The sequence below is a fragment of the Cynocephalus volans genome, chromosome 4, assembly GCF_027409185.1.
Source record: "Cynocephalus volans isolate mCynVol1 chromosome 4, mCynVol1.pri, whole genome shotgun sequence".
Classification (NCBI taxonomy): Eukaryota; Metazoa; Chordata; class Mammalia; order Dermoptera; family Cynocephalidae; genus Cynocephalus; species Cynocephalus volans.
In genome coordinates this window covers 132,019,903-132,039,750 of record NC_084463.1, presented here as the reverse complement: position 1 = coordinate 132,039,750, position 19,848 = coordinate 132,019,903, and the positions used below count along the sequence as shown (strand labels likewise).

Sequence of the window (19,848 nt, the reverse complement as noted above, 5' to 3'; positions counted from 1 at the left end):
GGAGTGTGGACGGTGGGGGAGATGGGCCCACCAGGAGAACACTGGGGCACAGCATGGACAGCTGATCTGCCCCCCAGTTAGCACAGGCCCACTCAGTGGAGACTGTTCAGGAATACAGATCTGCAGGGGATGCAGTTTGCTAAAAAGTCTCAGGCCCAGACCAGAGTTTCCGTACAACCCAAGTGTACTAGACCTCACAAGACCGGGAAGTACATACAAGGTCAGCCATTAAAGCTTGAGCTACACAAAAAACCTTCCCCAGAGAATCAGCAGCAAAGCATAAATTTAGCTCAACTACAGGGCTCAAGTGCTGGTCCCCACAGAAAGTTCCCCCATTTTAGAAGAAAGGACAACACATTAGTTCCAGTGCAGAGTTTAAGTGGTGGGAACAGCAAATAACCCAACACATAACTGAAAGAAAAAACAAAATACCCACAGATCAGAAACAAAGTTTGATATTAACTAGTAAAAATCTCACATCACCAAAGAACACCTATAAAACCTAGAAGGACCAGAAGCCCCTTGGGCTCCCAAGCCAGGGAGCAAGGAGGACTGGGGGCCTCAGCCATGCCCTCCAACATCAACAACCAGCCCAGCACCAAGACACCACAGGAAGCACCCCAGGTTCCCAAGCCAGGGCCGTGGAGGTGCCAAGGGCCTCGGCCACGCCCCCCCAACATCTGCAACCAGCCCAGCAATGACCACTGATCCACTGCCAGGAAGTGCCCCAGGCTCTTGAGCCAGGGCATTGGGGGACTAAGAGCCTCAGTTACATCCCCCTGACATCTGCATCCAGCCCAGCAATGACTGAGCTACTACTGCTGGAAGCCCCCTTGTCTCCCCTGCAGGAATGAGGAGGGTGCCATGGGCCTAACCCTGCCCTCCCTCCCTCCTTCTCCCGCCCTATTTCCTTCCCCCTTTATCTTTCCCCCTCCCCACCAACTGCTCCGCAACATCTTAGAATGTAAAAAAAAATATTATTAATAAATAAATAAAACTTAAAAAAGAAGGTAAACCTATGAGCTAAGTTTTGAATCATGATGGAAAGCAGTCTTCTATGTATGAATGAGAGAATATTCCATGCAGTAAAAACCAACAGCTTATATATATGGGCAGAGACTAATGAAAAAACATGACATAGCTTTATTTGGCTGGAACAGGGGCCCACAAATTACACTTTGCCAAATCTGGCCTAGCCTATTTTTGTATGGCCCACAGCAAAGAATGTTTTTTTCACTTTTAAAGGGTTGTTTTAAAAAAAAAAAAAAAAATGCAAGGACCAGCCCGTGGCTCACTTGGGAGAGTGCAGTGCTGATAACACCAAGGCCATAGGTTTGGATCCCTATATAGGGATGGCCAGTTAGCTCACTTGAGAGAGCGTGGTGCTGACAACACCAAATCAAGGGTTAAGATCCCCTTACCAGTCATCTTTTGGTACAAAAAAAAAATGCAACAGAGACTGTAGGCAGCCTGCAAAGCCTAAAATATTTGCCATTTAGACCTTTAAAAAAGTTTGCCAACCCTGCACTAGAACATAATTTACCTTGAAGAGGGCAGCAGGAGAAAAAGATGATTCTTGAGGACAACCTTAAAAACACAGCAAAAGAGGTAATGGGGAGCCTCCAAAGGGCTTTAAAAAGGAAATCAATATAATCATATTTGTGTTTTAGAAGGATTACTCAGGCAAATCTGTGAAGGATAAACTGGAAAGGAACAATAATGGAAGCAACAGTTGAAGACTACTGCAATGGTCGAGATAACAGTTGATTAGAGCCTGAGCAAAGGCAGAACTAAGGGAATGCAGTCAAGAGTACCAACTATCAACAGGTAGTGAGGAAGAGAACACAGAACGTGGTGAGGAGTGAGAAAAGGGAGGAATTGACACACCACGTTTCTGGCTTGAAGCACTGATAGCCAAAGGTAACAGGAAATACCAAATAAGAGAAAGAGAAGACAGAGGAAAAACTGAACTCAATTTTAGACATGCTAAGTTTGAGGCAACCTGACCTAAGTTGCCTTAAATGTAGAACCTTAAAGAAAGACCTGCATTCAGGTAGTTTACTTGGAAAGTTATCCTGGGGCAGGAGTGAGAGTCATGGGGAACAAATCAAGGAAAAGGAAATGTAAAGAAATGATGGAATTAAAAATCCACTATTTGGCAACAAGTAATCATAATAATTGATTCAAATAAAAATTACCAATGGATGCAAAAACTAGTGGGTAAAAGGTTGAGGAATAATAGGATATTACTGTTAGGTGACAATTTCCATAGGACTCTCATGTTTCTCAATGTCTTGCAAGCAGGGACACTAACTGCCTTTGTTCTGGAGGCTCCTTTCAAGGATATTTGCACAGCAGAAACTTGGAAGATAGAAATAGTGTCTTCCTCCTGAGCAAAGGACAGGTTGTTTAATGTCCAGTATAATAAAGACAATGTCTCCCTCTTGGGCAAAGGTCAAGCAGGCTTACTGCCCATTATAAAAGATTCAAGTTTCCTAAGCTTGGGGTTCCTCTCCTGTAATGTAACTCCATTTGCACAGGAGTCATCTGGCCTTGCTCACATCACCCTGTGTGGAAACAGAGTTGGGAAACCAGCACAAATACTGATATACTGGCTACTGCTTTGCCATGAATAAGGATGTCCTTTATCTCTGACCCAGGAGTCTTCTATCTTATGCCAGCATCCATAGCTAACTTGTTAATTTGCAAAACCCTTAATAGTTCTTGACAACTACATAGTTTCAAAGTACATCCCCACAAGATACATATTAATTAAAAGGGAAAAACTGGTAAATGCTACCTTAAGTGACCAAACATAAAATCACTAGTAATGGGATGTGTCTCCTGATATGATGTATTGAAAGGAAAACATTTCTCTGTGATATTCCTAAGCACAAGAAAACAAACAAATCCATATTGAGGGCCATTCTACAAAAAAATTGTCAGTACTCTTCAAAATGTTAAGTCAAAACAATACAAAGGCTGAAGAATTTTTCAGATCACAGAAAACCAGAGACATTACTGAACAGTCTTTGCTTTTAGGAAATAATTAGGAGGAAAGGGACATCATGTCTACAACTTACTCTCAAAAAGTTCAGGAAAAAAATGCAATAAAGATAAGAGACAGAGAGAAAAGGGAAAAGCAAATGGTGTTAAATCTTAACATCTGAATAATCTAGGTGAAAGATAAACAGGAATTCTTTCTTTGTCCTACTCTTGCAACTTTTCTGTAGGTCTGAATTTCTGTCGAATGATAAGTTAAAGGGAAAACAAAAATATAAGTGATAGGCATGAAATAATGTCCTTCCTGATCAAGGCTGTTCTTTGAGGGTCACTTACTTGTGAATGAACTGTTGCATATCTTGGATATGGCCCAGAGCACCTAAAATCTAGAATTTACAGGCATATAGTAGGTCCCTGGGATCATTTGACAGCATTAATAAAAATATATATATATTCATAAGCAGTGAGGGCAAATTCTCTCATTTAAAATTGTTACTCAATTCATAATAGTTTTAATTTCTTCAATGAATAGAGACTAAAAGTAGAATTTTATTATGTGATCCAATAAATTTTTTGACAATAAAAAAGGCTTTTCATTCTTGAAAAGATAGAGTACTAGTCTATACAAGGCTCTATAAATAGAAATTAGAAAATGGAACTACATAACCAGCAATATTCAGCCAATAAAAAGTAGTTTCTAGTCACAGGTTGCCTCATTTCTCAATTACTTTGTTTAACGTGTATATTTATAAAAGACAAAATAACATGTTTTCTCAGAAATAAAAGGCAGAATACACTAGAAGATAAGTTGTTAGTGCGAACAGTAACTGAGTTTAACTTCATTGGTCAATTAAATGTATTGATAAGTGTATTTAACATTTTAAATACCTGTATCATTAACAGGTTCTTTTACTAGTATTCTCTCCAGGGAATTACACTAAACTATTTCACATAAGAAAGAAACATTTTCATATAAATGAACCACCACATATTGTAAAGCTTTATAAACTAAACCCGCTGTCTGAGGTGCCTACAAAACATTTATTCGGAAATACTAAAGTCTTGGGTATTTTCCAGCAGTATTGTGGACAAAGCATCTAGAGAATGTGTTGACTATAACACAAATCAGCATGTTAAATAACAAGCTTCATCTGACTTAGCAAAACGTTCCAACTTTTGGAACAGAAAATGACCTGGTGGACATTTCAAAGCTGCTAGAAATCACCCTGCCAGTACAAATCTTTAACAAGGCTAGAAAAGAGTTAATTTGAAAAATTACAGTGGCTTTTGGGGCCGGCCCATGGCTCACTCGGGAGAGTGCGGTGCTGAGAACACCAAGGCCCCGGGTTCGGATCCCATATACGGATGGCCGGTTCGCTCACTGGCTGAGCGTGGTGCTCACAACACCAAGTCAAGGGTTAAGATCCCCTTACCGGTCATCTTTAAAAAAAAAAAAGAAAAATTACATAAGGATTACATTTACTAAAGCAGATAATTCTCTAGATTTTTTAAACCTATATAAAATGAAAAATCATAAATGGAAATACTAACAGGTTGACTAAAGATAAAAAGTTCACCTGAAGCTCTCTCTTTCTTGAAGTAAACTTATGATTAACAATTCAGATTTAGTTTAAAAATTTAAGTATGTAGGGGCTGGCCCGTGGCTCACTTGGGAGAGTGTGGTGCTGATAACACCAAGGCCATGGGTTCGGATCCTATATAGGGATGGCCGGTTCGCTCACTGGCTGAGCGTGGTGCTGACAACACCAAGCCAAGGGTTAAGATCCCCTTACCGGTCATCTTTAAAAAAAAAACAAAAAAACAAAATTCATTACTTTTCTGTTTTACGGGGAAATCTGTCCCCAAAGAATTACCACAAAACTTTTATTTCTTATAAAAATCTGTGTAACTATCTTTCAGACAACAACAAATATGAACTATTAAAGATGAAACAGGCAAAGTTCAAATGATCCTTACCAGAAGACCCCCTAACCTAATTTACCTTTGAAACAATTCAACAGATGAAGTCAACTCCTAGATAAATAATTTCATCAAATGTCCACTGCTGACACAGCAATAAAAAGGAAAAACTACTGCTGCCAATAAGATTTTTATAAGAGGTAATGACTCAAAACATTTATAGAATCAAAGATCAAGTTCTACAAAATATTTCAAAACTATGGGCTACCCTAAACAACTAAAATTCTCATTTTGTAGTTCCAATAGTACAACATTCTACATTCATACCTGAAAGAGAACTATTACTCTAGAGTAATATATATCACAAGAATTAAAATTCAAAGAACCAGCGAAGTGAGAACAGTGGCTACCGCACCCACCGACACCTACACACACAACAGTCTGTCATTTGTAAGAGATGAAAAGACAAATATCTATCACATAAACTTGATTACAGTACTTTCAGTTTTGAAAAATCTTTATCAAAGCCATTTTGGGGCTTGAAAAAATTAGCCGGAACAAAATGTCAACTATTTTTACTTTCCAGATTCTTTTAAGATCTTATATGGTTCTGATGTGTCTTACTTACACTGCTAAATTCAATGGGTTTTTTTTTTCATTCCTACAATTATGTTTACTCTGAACTCAAATGCCCTTTCTATTTAGTGAAGTACCTTCAAAAACCTTTCTAATGTAGAAATGCTTTTTTATTTTTGGCATCTGGCTAGTGTAGGATACCAACCCTTGACCTTGGTGTTATAATACCATGTTCTAACCATCTGAGCTAACCAGCCAGTTCCTAGAAATGCTCTTTTTTAAATTTCAAAGTTTAACTGTCATATATGTCTTGTCAACAACTGACAATAGACTTTCACAATTGCTTCAGAAAACTCTCTCTGGTATCAAGTCAGAAACAATAGGAGGAATAGAAATGAAAATATGTTAAGAAAAATAAAGATCTCTTTCTTATTCTCATGACAAATATGAGAAAGTGGACAGGGCAGAGATTTACAACAGGCCTCCTTAGGAAAGCCAGAAAAAGCTAAAAAACAATGTAATTTACAAAGACCTAAAGAGGAAAGAAAACAAGCAGCTTCTCAAAACAGTACTCCCAATGAAAGAACACTGAATTCTTAGAAATCTATCAGAACTGCTTCTGTTTGGCTCTGACTACCTCTAATCATTAACTTTGTTAAGTGACACATTGCTGGGTTGCTTGCAATAAACTGTGCACTAAAACTGCAAATTGAGATGGATTTAGCATGGTTCACATAAATATTTCTTTCTTCTACTGAAAATTCCATAGAAAACTGAGATTTTTCTGTTTTTTTTTTTTTTTTTTTTTTTTTTTAAAGATGACCGGTAAGGGGATCTTAACCCTTGACTTGGTGTTGTCAGCACCACGCTCAGCCAGTGAGCAAACCGGCCATCCGTATATGGGATCCGAACCCGGGGCCTTGGTGTTATCAGCACCGCACTCTCCCGAGTGAGCCATGGGCCGGCCCCGAGATTTTTCTGTTTTACATTAGTGTAAAAAGCCACACTGCCAACGGTGGTACTAAGATTTATATGTAACAGAACTATAATGATAAGAAAAAATTAAGTCTTCAGATTTATCTGGCTGAAGAGGTTTTTAAAAATACACCATCAACATATTAAAAAGATGAAAAGATATTTAGAAAGTTTAATTCAATTTGAAGGTGCAGAAGTTACAAATGGCTAACACATTTTTAAGTTCAAAACTAAGGCTAGCCATTGATCCCATGGAATAAAATAAACAAAACTGAACATAATCATTTGGCTGAAAAATGGCTGCAAAGTAGTTACAGTTTACTGATGAGAAATTTGTTCTCAAATAGTAACTAAAAATTCATTAGCCAAAATTGACGTCTTGTCATTTTTCAGGCATTTGCACAAGAAGCTAGATACAATCTCAGATATGAAAATAATGATTGGATATTAATTACATACAATGAATATACCAAAACAGTTATTTTATAACAATATTTATCATATAAATACTTAAAATGTTATTTATCCTTAGAACCTTGCAAACCGAATGTGTAAAAATTACCACTAAGCCAGTATCACTACCTAGAACCATACTGCTAGAATGGTTATACTAATATGAAATTTAAAATGTTTTACCATTAAATCATGAAAAGATATATATATAATCTCACTCACACCAGGAGGAGGTTAATTTTCAGTATAGCAATCATTTTTAAGTTATTTGACTACTATAAAATTTAAAAATATTCAGGGAAAGGGCCAGCCCGTGGCTCACTTGGGAGAGTGTGGTGCTGATAACACCAAGGCCACAGGTTCGGATCCCATATAGGGATGGCCGGTTAGCTCAATGGGTGAGCATGGTGCTGACAACACCAAGTCAAGGGTGAAGATCCCCTTACTGGTCATCTTTTAAAAAAAATTTTTTTTTTCAGGGAAAAGAAACCCTATTTCCTTCCAGTCATTTTAATGTATGCTTTTCTATATGTTTACAATCAAAATACATGTATAACTTAACATGCCAATTTGTTCTTTTGTTTGTTTGTTTTTGGCAGCTGGCCAGTACAGGGATCCAAACCCATGACCTCTGTGTTATAAGACTGCACTCTAACCAACTGAGCTAACCAGTCAACTTCAACTATTATTTTAAATAACAGTATAACGCTCTACCCTATGTGCATATCATAATTTGGTGGACTACTTTATCCAACTTTTTTTAACTATGTATATAAAGTTGTAATGAACATTTTCATATAAATAGTTTTTGTATGTTCTTAATATTTTCTTTTTTTTTTTTAAAGATGACCGGTAAGGGGATCTTAACCCTTGACTTGGTGTTGTCAGCACCAAGCTCTCCCAAGTGAGCCAACCAGCCATCCCTATATAGGGATCCAAACCTATGGCCTTGGTGTTATCAGCACCACACTCTCCCAAGGGAGCCACGGGCCAGCCCTTATGTTCTTAATATTCTTAAGAATATTCTACGTATTTCCAGAAAAAGAACTTGATAAATACTGCCAAATTCTGCTTTGCAAAGTGCAGTTGTAATTTTTATTAATGTACCCATAGGAAACAAATATTTTAAGATTTTAAGTTTCAAACATAAACTACAATAGAAATAAGGATACCTCATAGGGAATACAGACAAAGGAATAGATTTGGAAATAACTCAGTTTGAGGTAACTATGGGGAAAAAATGTGGAGGTCATAGGCAGTTCAAAATATAGACTGGAAGCTCAGAATTGAGTAGGGGACCCTATGGATGCAATCATCTGAAGGAATATATGAACTACGAATAAAAAAAAACTACTGAGGAGCTCGGTGGGAGTAATTTCACTATAGTGGCATGGACAGAACTATACTGGCAAGGGCTATGAAGTACACATTTAAGAAAACTGGAAGGAAACAGAAAAAGGAAGATAGGACCATAGACTTGAGCAGACACAATTAAAAGATGACTACTTAAGATCCCGGATATATGAGCATATTAAAAGGCTGAAGAAAAAGAGCCAATACTGTACAGGATAAATATACACAATTTTATCTGACAATTTTAAAAAAGAAAAGATGTGGCCTTGTAGTACCAAGGTCACAGGTTTGGGCCCCCAGACCAGCCAGCCACCAGAAAAATAATTAATTAATTAATTAATTAATTAGGAATAAAGAAAAGAAAAAGAACCAAGAAAAAGTGTAAACTTGAAGTTCTCGGAGAAGCTCAAGATGTTGAAAAACACAATTTGGGATGAATCAGACATAGGGAATAGGGAGTAATACTGAACAGATGGAGAGACATTTCTTTCCTTGAGAGAAGAGTGAAAAAACAAAGTGTGCACTGTTAGAATTAAGTTCAGAGGTAAAGGGCTGGAAATCTGAAGGAAGCTCATGCCTACTGACCTCCACACTGGAAACAGACTCAGCTGCTGGATGGGAGTAGAGTAGGATTCTGAGATACATTCACAAGTAGTTGGTCAGTTACCTATCAAGCTACTCAATAAAGATGCTATACTTTCATTAAGGTAGAGTATCACATGTCTGTATAGGTCTACTTTTATAATAATAATATATTTGATTCACTAGTGTCTATTACACACTTTAGGGGAACGGTTCAGATCCTATTTTATATTTTTAAATGTAACCTTTCCCAAAAATGTTATTTATTAAGTTAACTTCTAAAAGATTATGAAGCGAGGTATTTCATTTTCTTCCCTTTGAAACAATTTCAAGCTGGATATACCTTTCAGATGTGAGATACTTTAAAGAGATTTTGCAAGTTACAGAGTAGCCATAAGAAATACTGTCAGAAATGCCACACTAGGCTTAGACAGGGCAACTCACAAGGTAAACACTCCAACAATTTCTATTCAAAGCTATTGGCAAACCAATTATGTTACTGTCCCAAACACACCCTGAGTTTCCATACAAAATTGAACTTCAAATGTACATGTTTAAAATATCAAAATGTCACCAAACTGCCAAATTTCATTAAGAACATTTTATTATATACAATTATAATAGGGCAACACAATTCAATACTTGCCCTTATGTACACCTCTGCTTTTAAGGACCTCAAGTTAAACATACTTTCAATTTACATAAATGAAGTACAAAAATAATATTCCTTTTGTATAGTGTTTCAAATAAGTTATAGCTAGCAATTTCAACATTCTTAAAAGTACCTTAAAATGTTTTCATCTTTTATTTTCCTCCCACAGGTTGGCATAGGAATGAGGCTTGGAGGACTCTGCATTCCAAATTTAGGAGAAAGGGAATAGAGCTAGAAAAGGCAAACTTAATAGAATATTCTCAGACAATGTGAGAACGAACAGTGCATGTCCAGAAGGAAAAACCATGAGAGAAAAAAAGAATTGGATTATTAGCCATATCTGAAAATATGACCTCTTGATTTAAATTAATGTACAGTACCAATCTCTTATAGAGATTAGACTATTAAATTGGTTAGCCTTGATGAAAGTTTATCACAAAATAAAATTGCTAAAAGTTTTGTTCCTATTTTTAAATGACTTTTTTTTGCTTTAAACACTACAAGGACAGCAGTGAATATTGATACACAACTTTAAGGTGAACTCTTTCTGACATTTTAATATTATTAATATTTCATATTTAACAAAATGAAATAAACAGGCTTAATAAGGTTGAACGTACTATATTTAAATCGTTATTCTTCTTAGGCAGTGTTTGTCCACATTTTTCTAGGGCACATATACAAATATAAAAGAAAATCTACAGTACTTGACTAATTTCACTTACTATTTGCTCAAAGCTTGGACCATGTGTTACACTCTATATTCATAGCAAAGTATCTTGCCATTAATGGATATTCATATGTAATAGATAAAATAGTTTCCATGCAAATATTTTGTCATTCTTTTATCTGCTGTAGTAAGATTTCTTTCTTTTTGTGTGTGTGTGGCCAGTCTGTGACCCTGCTACAAAAAATACTTAAAGCATATTAAACAGAGATTATCCAACATTTTTGAACCCAGTATTATTCTTACCTAACTTTAAATTAAAATACAAAACTACAACTAATATACTGCAGAGACACTTAACTTATACTGTCTCCACTGAAACTATCTGATTATAAGTTGGCCCAAAACATGTTTTTGTTTTGTTTGGAGAACGCAGTGAAACATAGCATCATAGCTATAGGCTATATAGTGGCTATATAACCTGTAATTTTCATTATGATTTTGTCACTGTACCCTATTTAATCTCAATGGAAGTTGTAATAAAACACATATTTAAAGCCCTCAGAAGTGTTAATTTATACTTTGGATGCCATGTTTCTAGAAAGTAGGTTCGATTCTCAATATGTTATCACTCTACCTAATTTATTAATTATTTAAAACTGTAGCATTATATATCTAAAGTCGTATAGTTTACCAAACCTACAAGACTCTCTTTGTATTATTAAGCAGATAACACACAGTCAAAACATACATAAAAATGAAATTTTTAGACCTTTATATAACTGCTTTATAAGATAGGAAAGATTTTGTAAGCAAGTTATTTCCTGCAAATGTTTCGAAGTTTACTATTTTGTTTCTAAAAACTCTGTAACATATTTTGTATAATCCATGAATAATATGCAACAAAGTAAGGGAAAGTTAAACATTTTGAAAATTTAGCTGATCAATTACGTTTTAAAATTTCTAAAGTAGAATAACTGGCTAGTCAAATACAGCCAAATTTTATATTTTCTGTCAAACCTTAAGACAATTTTCTTGGTAATCCATATGTAATCAAATATAATCTATAATAAATAGCTACAAAATTTTTAAAAGAGTGACTCATATACTATTCATCTGATTATTTCTTTGCCTATCAAATCTAAACACTTTTTTCCAATTAAAAAAGGTGCTCCAGCATAAACAATTATACAAAAAAATAAAAATAAGGAATTATATCTGACCAGCCCTGGCAATCCTTTTCTTTCAATGTGACTAAGAGTTATACTAAAGAATCAGTCTTTCACAACTTAGATCTCTACCTAAAGAAAAAAATATACCTCAAATGAGCAAAATACTACATTTACATTTATTATTCTTCCCTAAATTAAATCTCCACTTTTTTTAAGTGTAATCTTTTTGTCTAAAAAAAAAAAAAAAAAAATTCAAGGTTACCAGCAAAGAAAATGCACAGTAAAAGTGTACCTGGAAATCTAGTCTTTAATAGAAGAGATGTTTACTTCAGAAGGCAAAATGGGTTGTATGACAGATATCAACAAAGTCTGGGTCTTTATTCAGTTTGAAATGCTTAGATTCATAAATTACATAACATTAGTTTTATCTTTAAGGATCTCTAAACACTAAAAAATTAAGCCTATAAATCAAACTCATTTTAATAGCAATATTACAGGGCTGGCCGGTTGCTTAGAGAGCAGCTTCATAACACCAAGGTCAGGAATTCGGATCCCTGTACTGGCCAGCCACCAAAAAAAACAATAGCAGTATTATGTTCTTCAAACTTTTGATTTCGTGTTAGGCCTGTAATGTAAGACTTTTTTTTTAACTGTATACGAATTTTATCTTCCCTAAATTTACATTAAGGTCAAGTCTTTCAGAATGAATAAATAAAGAAACAAAAGACACAAAGAACAAGGGAAGCAAGAGGAGAAAAAGGATTCAAAAACTGAAGTCAAGGATGATAAACAGAGATGTTATTATTTCATAAGACTGACCATTTAGCAGGTATCACCAGCTTATTCTTAATCTTTCTCTCAAGCTACCACAATTTTTCACTGACTTTATAACTAAATGAACTCTGGTCTCTAGGAACTTGAGCATTTAAATCGAAGCAGATTTCAGTCTTTCAAACCCAGTTAAACCAAGCGCCTCCCTGTACAACCACCCAGCTTCCCCTACCTTACCTGTCCCACTGCCTCCCCTCCCACTGAGTCTCCCGCAAAAGGAAAAAATTCTCACTCTTTCAGAAAATTAGAGAAATCGTTTGATTCAAGGTAACAAGATACATTTAAGTTCAAAAATTTTGTCCTTGGTTTGATTCATTTCAAAGACTTTCTACTGGAAAAAGACAGCTTTAAAAAGTACTGACTTGGCATTCATTACTAATATGAAAGACAAAGTAAATCTGCTTAATGATTTAACTGTCCCCAAACCACAAATGCCACTCTAAAAAAACAAAATTGTCAATACTCATTCTGTTCCTTTAATTTCCACAAGTAGTAAGAGCAGAGGCTCTAGGTCTGTAGCATAACAGTGGTGTCTCAGAATCAAGGCACTGTGTCGCTATTGTTTAGTGATACGTGAACCCAAGAATCAACTGAGGAAAAGAGACTGATCTGCTAAAAAGCTCAAGGTCTAATTTGACAAACACATTGGTCCTACAGTGACTAAGATTCAAAAGAATAGCTATGAGAAAGATACAGAAGTTGTTTTCCTCCAAACCACTCTTAATTATACCAAGCCAACCAGAAGAAGTAAACTATTCTTCCTTATGTCAGCTACACAAGTGCTCTGACTATCCTAAAAACCTCCAATGATTCAAAACTTCTACTCCAAATATAAAGGTAGTAGGCGAGATATATTTTTTAAGCAGCTGGATCCAGAACCAGTAAGGACATTTAAAATGATTCCTGTAGGAACGGCAGGTTAGCTCACTTGGTTAGATCACGGTGCTGATAACTCCAAAGTGAAAGGTTCAGATCCTCATACAAGCCAGCCACCCACAAACAAAAAACAAAGGAAAAGTACAAAATAATTCTTTTAGACTTATATTTGTATCATATACAAAGAGTTGCCCATGACAATGCTTTCAACAAATTAAAAGTTGTCCTCTCTATTCCCAGAGAGAAATACTACATCCCAGTTAAGGTGTAGGGGAAAGGGAGTACCTTTAAAAAATAAACACACTGGGCCGAGCCCGTGGCGCACACGGGAGAGTGGGGCGCTGGGAGCGCGGCGACGCTCCCGCCGCAGGTTCGGATCCTATACAGGAATGGCCAGTTGCACTCACTGGCTGAGTGCCGGTCACGAAAAAGACAAATAAAAATAAAAAATAAAATAAAATAAACACACTGATAGATTCCTCCACTTTAACAAAGTTCTGGTCATTTATCTTCAGAAGTAACTTCAAAGTTAAACATACCACACTGAAGTCTCAACTATGGATATTAGGAAATTAGGACAGCTGCAACCCAGAAATTTTATAACCCAAATATTTACTTTAGCAGTAACAATATAATCATATATAATACCGTTATTCTGTGTCCTCTAGTAGTTAAGAGGCAGGAATAAGAACATCTAAAAAACCATTTTAAATATGGAGAATTTCAAAGTTCCGTTTTTTTGTTTGTTTGTTTGTTTGTTTTTAAAGATGACCGGTAAGGGGATCTCAACCCTTGGCTTGGTGTTGTCAGCACCACGCTCAGCCAGTGAGCAAACCGGCCATCCCTATATAGGATCCGAACCCGTGGCCTTGGTGTTATCAGCACCGCACTCTACCGAGTGAGTCACGGGCCAGCCTTGTTTGGTTTTTTTTTTTTATTCATACATGTGGGGTACAATGTTGATTTTCAATAATTATGTACAATGTGTGGTGGTTAGATCAGTATAGTTAGCTTATTCATCAAAGTTCCTTAGAACATCCTTAAATCTAAATATTGCTATGACATCTTTTCATCTCCAACTCAAACGTGAAGCTGCAATGGAAATTATATTTTTATGCCTTTGAAGCCTTTGAACTAACCACCAATAGTGTAATTCTACTCTATCTTATCATCATACTTGGTAAACTGTTCCAATGAGAACAGCACTTAATAAGTTAAGTCCTCTTACCTTACAAAATAAAGTTAACTTCAAAGTTACCAGAAGACGTCATTCTAAAATCCAAACGGAAAATAACATGCAAACATGTATTCCACTAAATGGAAGTGAATCGGGTTTGGGAAACAGTATTTCGGCATTCTCAAATGCATTCTGAAATTTATATTTTCCCTTTCCTCCTTTCCATATGCTTTCAGTGTTCATGTACCAAATATTTAAAAACAAACATTCAATCAAAAACTTCATTTGATCGCTGTTGCTTTTTCAAACTGGAAGAAAAACGGCTTTCAACAGCTTGCATTAAACATAAATACCTATACGCCCATGCCACACTTGCTACAGCAACCTATCTCTGTAATTTGCACTGTATTTTACAGTATCCCATGACAGAACATCCAAAAAATTAAAATAGCATGATATACAGCTTCTTTTCAAGCATGTTTACAAGAATTATCTCATAGAAACCATCCACTTTAATGTAACTCTAAAACCCCATGCCCAGAAGCCAATGACTGGTTTATATGCAAGATAATGACTGGTTCAATGGAAAAAGTATTATGACAATAAACTAAGACTGGCTCACCATGTTAGGATCTGCTTGCCTAATATGTATGTTTAGCTACTGTAGTCAGCAACGTCCAAATATAAATTTGACACATTTAATGGCCAGTTCTGTTCTAGATTTCAAGCTCATCTTACCTTTTTAAAACATAGTTTTAATCTAAGGTTCTCTGTGAATATTTATTTTTTTCTTAGAAAATATATCCCCGAAAGTAGGGGGGAAAAACTTCAAGAACAAATTCTCCCCTAAGTACAAAAACCAAGGAAATGTCCAAAAATCGCAAATATTTCAGCACATCTCTATCTTTTTTTTTTTTTTTTTTTTTTTAAAGATGACCGGTAAGGGGATCTCAACCCTTGGCTTGGTGTTGTCAGCACCACGCTCAGCCAGTGAGCAAACCAGCCATCCCTATATAGGATCCGAACCCGTGGCCTTGGTGTTAGCAGCACCGCACTCTACCGAGTGAGCCACGGGCCGGCCCAGCACATCTCTATCTTAACACGAATTAAAAATAAGTAAATTTCAAATATGAAAGAAAAATAAACCTCAAACAGGTTAAGCATATTTCATAAATAAGAGCTCCCTGTACTTTATGAATGTAGTCACAAATATGCCAAGAAAGACCTTGTTGATTTAAAAGTACAGAACTTTATTCTGTTGTTTAAATTTCAATTACTGGTAAGTGGCATGAAGGCATAAGATAATCAACAAAAGTATAAAAACTATTTTTTAAAAAGGCCGGTCATATTTTGTTTACTTAAAATACTAAGCTTAATCATGACCTATCTAAACCTTATCATTGCTCATTGTATAAAATTAGCACTGCACTTGCAAACATAAGCAGAATCTAGACTTATCAAACATATGGTGAGACGTGCCTAGCTTCTGAAAAATGAAATGAGAATGTAGGATTAAAATGTTTTAGTTCTCAAACAAAAACCCACCAATCCTGCTCAAAAGTTTTCATCAAAATTTTGATAAGAAAGGAATCCTCTTTAAAAAATTTAAAGCCCCCAAGCAATTAAAACTTTGAAATTAACTGAAATGGCTTAAATATAAGCACTCCCACTGCAGAAGCTACAGTTTACATTTACAAGCAAATACCTAAAACAGGAAAAGGAGGAAGGAAGGAAAAAAAAAACAAAAAACAGCCGATCTCCAAACTACTAGAAGGTGAGCATAAGCATAAGCACAAGCACAGACTGGTTTACCAGCTAACTTTTCCAGCCCTGTAGACCTTAAAACAAAGTTGACAACAGAACCATACATGAGCTTTCCCTGTAAACAGGATGATACTCTGAAAAACTTTACTGTTGCTAATAGAAGTTCCTTATAAGTAGAAGCAGCGAACTGACAGGTGGAAAAATAAATGGGCAGCAAGAGGTTGTGGGAACACGGTTCAAGAACTGAACGTGTTGTGACTACTCTGTAACAGGTCCAAGGTAATTTACGCACACACCCTTTAGAGCAATTCCTCAAGCAGGGATATGACTGGGAAACAACAGACTACCCGAACAGCACGTACCATTTTAAAACAGCCGTCTCCCTCCCGACAGGAAAAGAGACATTCTCATCCGAAGTCTTTCTGCCACCTCTCCCAGTGCGGCGAAGGGAAGCGGGCGGTCGCGGCCGTAACGAGAGAAGCCGGCAACAGCCCCGCCGCGCGGCCGCCACGCCTTCCTCCGGCCGCCGCTGGGGACGCGGAGCCGCGGATCACATTTCTCCTCCCCAACAATCACACGCACGCACGTCCCCAGAGTTGACACCCTCCAAGCCGGTCGCTCTGCGACGCTGGTGACGGGGCCACATAGCCTGGTACGCAGCTATCGGCTGGGGCGCTCAAGTGGCCTGCGTGCGTGCGCGTGTTTGTGTTTGTTCCCCTTAATGAAAGGGAAGAGGTCTCCGTAGTTACGGCCTAGGGCTGCGGAGGGAAGAGAGGCCCCTGTGGGACTAAACAAAACTTCGGTTGCTGGGAAGAGCCGTTGCGCAACCTTGGCGGGGAGGCCGGGACCGCCCCGCCGGGCCAAGCGCGGCTTCCCGGAGGCTGCGCCACCGCGCGCAGGAACCACACCACGCGCAGCCCCCGCGTCCGGCAGCCTCGGGCCTGGCGTGGCGCCGGCCTCGAAGGAGCCGCCAAGACGGGGCCACACGGCTGGGGCTGGGACGGAAAGGGGGAGACGAGGGCGCTGGGGATGCGGATGGGGCGCAGGACGCGCGACGAGTGCGGGCCGCGCCGGGGGTGACGGCCCGCTGGGGTCAGACTGAGGAGTCCGCTGACCACCCTGCCGCAGCCCCCACGAATGGAGCCGATCCCACCACCCCGGGGTGGGGACGCCCCTCGCCCGACTCCCTTACCTTCCTAGAGGCCCGCGCTCTCCCCTCTTCGGGCGGCCGCAGCCCTGAGCATGTCCGGGGTGGGGTGCGGGGCCGTGCCGGGAACAGGGAGCCAAGCGCTTCAGCAGGCGGCACCACCCAGCCTGAGCTCAGCCCCTCTCCGCGGCCGCTGCCATCTTGTCCTGGCGGCTGAGAGGAAACGGCGAAACACCCTCCCCCGACCGCTGCTGCTGCTGCTGCTGCTGCTGCTGCTCCTGCTCTGGCTGCTGAGCGCCGGGCCCGTCTCCCTCATCTTCCTTCCCGGGGATTTAGGGTGGGGACAGTTTGGCTGAAACGAGGGGGAGTGAGAGGCCGGCCGGCCTCCGGCTGCTGGGGCCTACCGGCGGCGCAGGATGCGGGGCCTGCGGCGGTTGGGGCCCATTCTTGACGACCCTGCCGGGAGAGGAGAAGAAAAACAGCGGGGAGAGGCGGCGACGGTGGGGCCCGCGGCTCGGTCTCCTCAGGTCGCCGCGCTGCCGGCAGTCGTCACGGGGACGGCTGCCGCCGGCCGCCCCAGTCTCCGGCCCCTCCTCCGCGCCCGCGGGCCTCGGCCACCGCCTCCGCAGCGCCACCGCCCGCCGGGCCGCGCTGCGCGCCGAGCCCGGGCGGCCCCGCTCCTCTCCGGCCGCGGCGCCTCCGGGAAGCCCCTCCCCGGGGTCCGCCCGCCTGCAGCCGCGCCCTTGTCACTCGGAGCCCGCCTGGCGGCTGGTGCGAGTCAGACCCGCGGCTCCCTCACGCCAGCCCTCCGTCAGCCCCTTCTGCGGTTCTGAACCTCACTCTAGGCCCACTCGGCCAAAAACATACGTTTTGGAAAAGATCCCAACACCGAAAGAGGATTAAAATGCGGAAGCAGGATTTTACAGGCCATTCCAGATCCCGAGTCCTAATTCCCCCTTCCGCCCCTTTAGGATCTGTTTCTTGGCAGTTTTTTTAAGGGTCCAAAAATAAGAAAAGGTGAAATGCTTAGTCGAATAAACTATTTCCATCTAAAGTAGGTCCTTCCCGTTCCCTCAACAAAAGACTCAAGAGAATTGCAAAATCAGGTAAAGAACGGGGAAAAGGCCCTCTAGGAAATTTTTCAAGAGCATTTCTACAGTTCAAGACCCTGTCATTGTGAAGTTTGCCCACCTCTGCGTTGATAATTCTCCATCAGGTTAATCAGTCCCACCCTCAAAGACTAGTTTCCTCCTTCTTGGAGATTAGGAAATCAACAGAAGTGTTTATTTCAACCCACGTAATCACAGAACCATGGAAATTGAGAGATAAAAGAAACTTAGAAATCCTTAGTCCAAAACAGGAGTTCACAGAGGTTTCGGTGATGTCACCAAGGTTATTCAGCAAAGCCCTGGTCTCCACTCCCTCTCTCCTTTTCCCCAGGAAACAATTGACCTTCTGAATACCTATCATTCAAAGTTAATTGGTTCTGAATTAATGTCTAGCCTTTTGGAATGAAAACACCTTTCTCTCTGCGATGGAAGTGTTCGTTCTTTGTTTCCTTGATCATCTTCACTAGGAGGATTGAATTTACCACCTATGTATTTATCCTCAGACATTTTCTATTGTAGTAACTGGGGCAGGGCAAAGGGAGTGGCAAGTTGCTGCATATATAATACTTTACTTTTATTCCCTGATGATTTTTAAACTGGGAGAAGAGTGTTTTGGAGAACGCCTTTAAAAGAAAAAAGGAGAGTATGCCCTGAGGTCATTGGAAATGACATTTTGGAATGACAGTTGTTTTCTTCAAGATAGGGAGCATAACCAGTTGAAAAGTCTTCCAAAATAGAAAAACAAAAGAATGACTTTATCAGAGAGATAGCAGCATATGAACCATTCCTTTTTACTTAGTATTTAGATACTTTCGATTAAAAAAAAAAAAAGTGATAGTCAAAGGAACCAAAAAAAGGAGAAAGTTACAATGATAGAAAAATCTATCGGAGAAACAGGAAATTTTCCACTAAAATTTCAAATTTTCAGAATTTCTGCAAGCATTTCTTTAGGCCATTTCTAATGGAAGGCTTCCGTTCTCCATATCTGTAGCATTGCTACATCTATGAAGAGGCTGAAAAGGGGGAGGAACAATTTCCCCCCCCCCCCCCCCCCCCCCCCCCCCCGCTCTATCCCTAAACAATGGTACTCATTGCACTATAAAGTCTGGGAGGGGGGCCGGCCCGTGGCTCACTCGGTAGAGTGCGGTGCTGATAACACCAAGGCCACGGGTTCGGATCCTATATAGGGATGGCTGGTTTGCTCACTGGCTGAGCGTGGTGCTGACAACACCAAGCCAAGGGTTGAGATCCCCTTACCGGTCATCTTTTAAAAAAAATAAATAAATAAATAAATAAAGTCCGGGAGGGGATTCTGTTGTCTTTTTTTACCAGTACATTGCCAATGCTTAACACAGTGCATGACTTAAGTAAGTGCTTTACTAAGTAAGTTCTAAGTAAATGTTCCTAAATGAGTAAATGAACATAAACTCAAGCCCTCCTCCACTTTATACCTATTATCTCCTAACTTAATCTCTTTACCTCTAATCTCTTCCCCCTCGAATCCACTCTAAACACAAACATCTGGATAGTTTTTCTAAGTCCCTGATTGAGCCATTTTATGAAGTTTGTAAAAAAAGAAAAAAAAGGAAAA

At 39.3% G+C, this 19,848-nt stretch overlaps 1 protein-coding gene across 9 annotated transcripts in view; it reads right to left on the bottom strand.

Annotated features, from left to right (window-relative positions):
* The window catches only part of HIPK3 (homeodomain interacting protein kinase 3), a 96,445-nt gene extending 78,675 nt beyond the window's left edge, over positions 1 to 17,770 (bottom strand). For 4 of the 9 annotated variants that reach the window (XM_063095949.1, XM_063095948.1, XM_063095950.1 and 1 more), the window contains exon 1: positions 17,194 to 17,768. The gene's annotated coding sequence lies outside the window, so the exon portion shown is untranslated. Of the gene's footprint in view, positions 1 to 16,363; positions 16,767 to 17,193 lie in introns of those variants that run through there. The other 5 variants (XM_063095954.1, XM_063095955.1, XM_063095953.1 and 2 more) reach the window with 4 other exon arrangements.
* Positions 17,771 to 19,848: the final 2,078 nt, after the last annotated feature.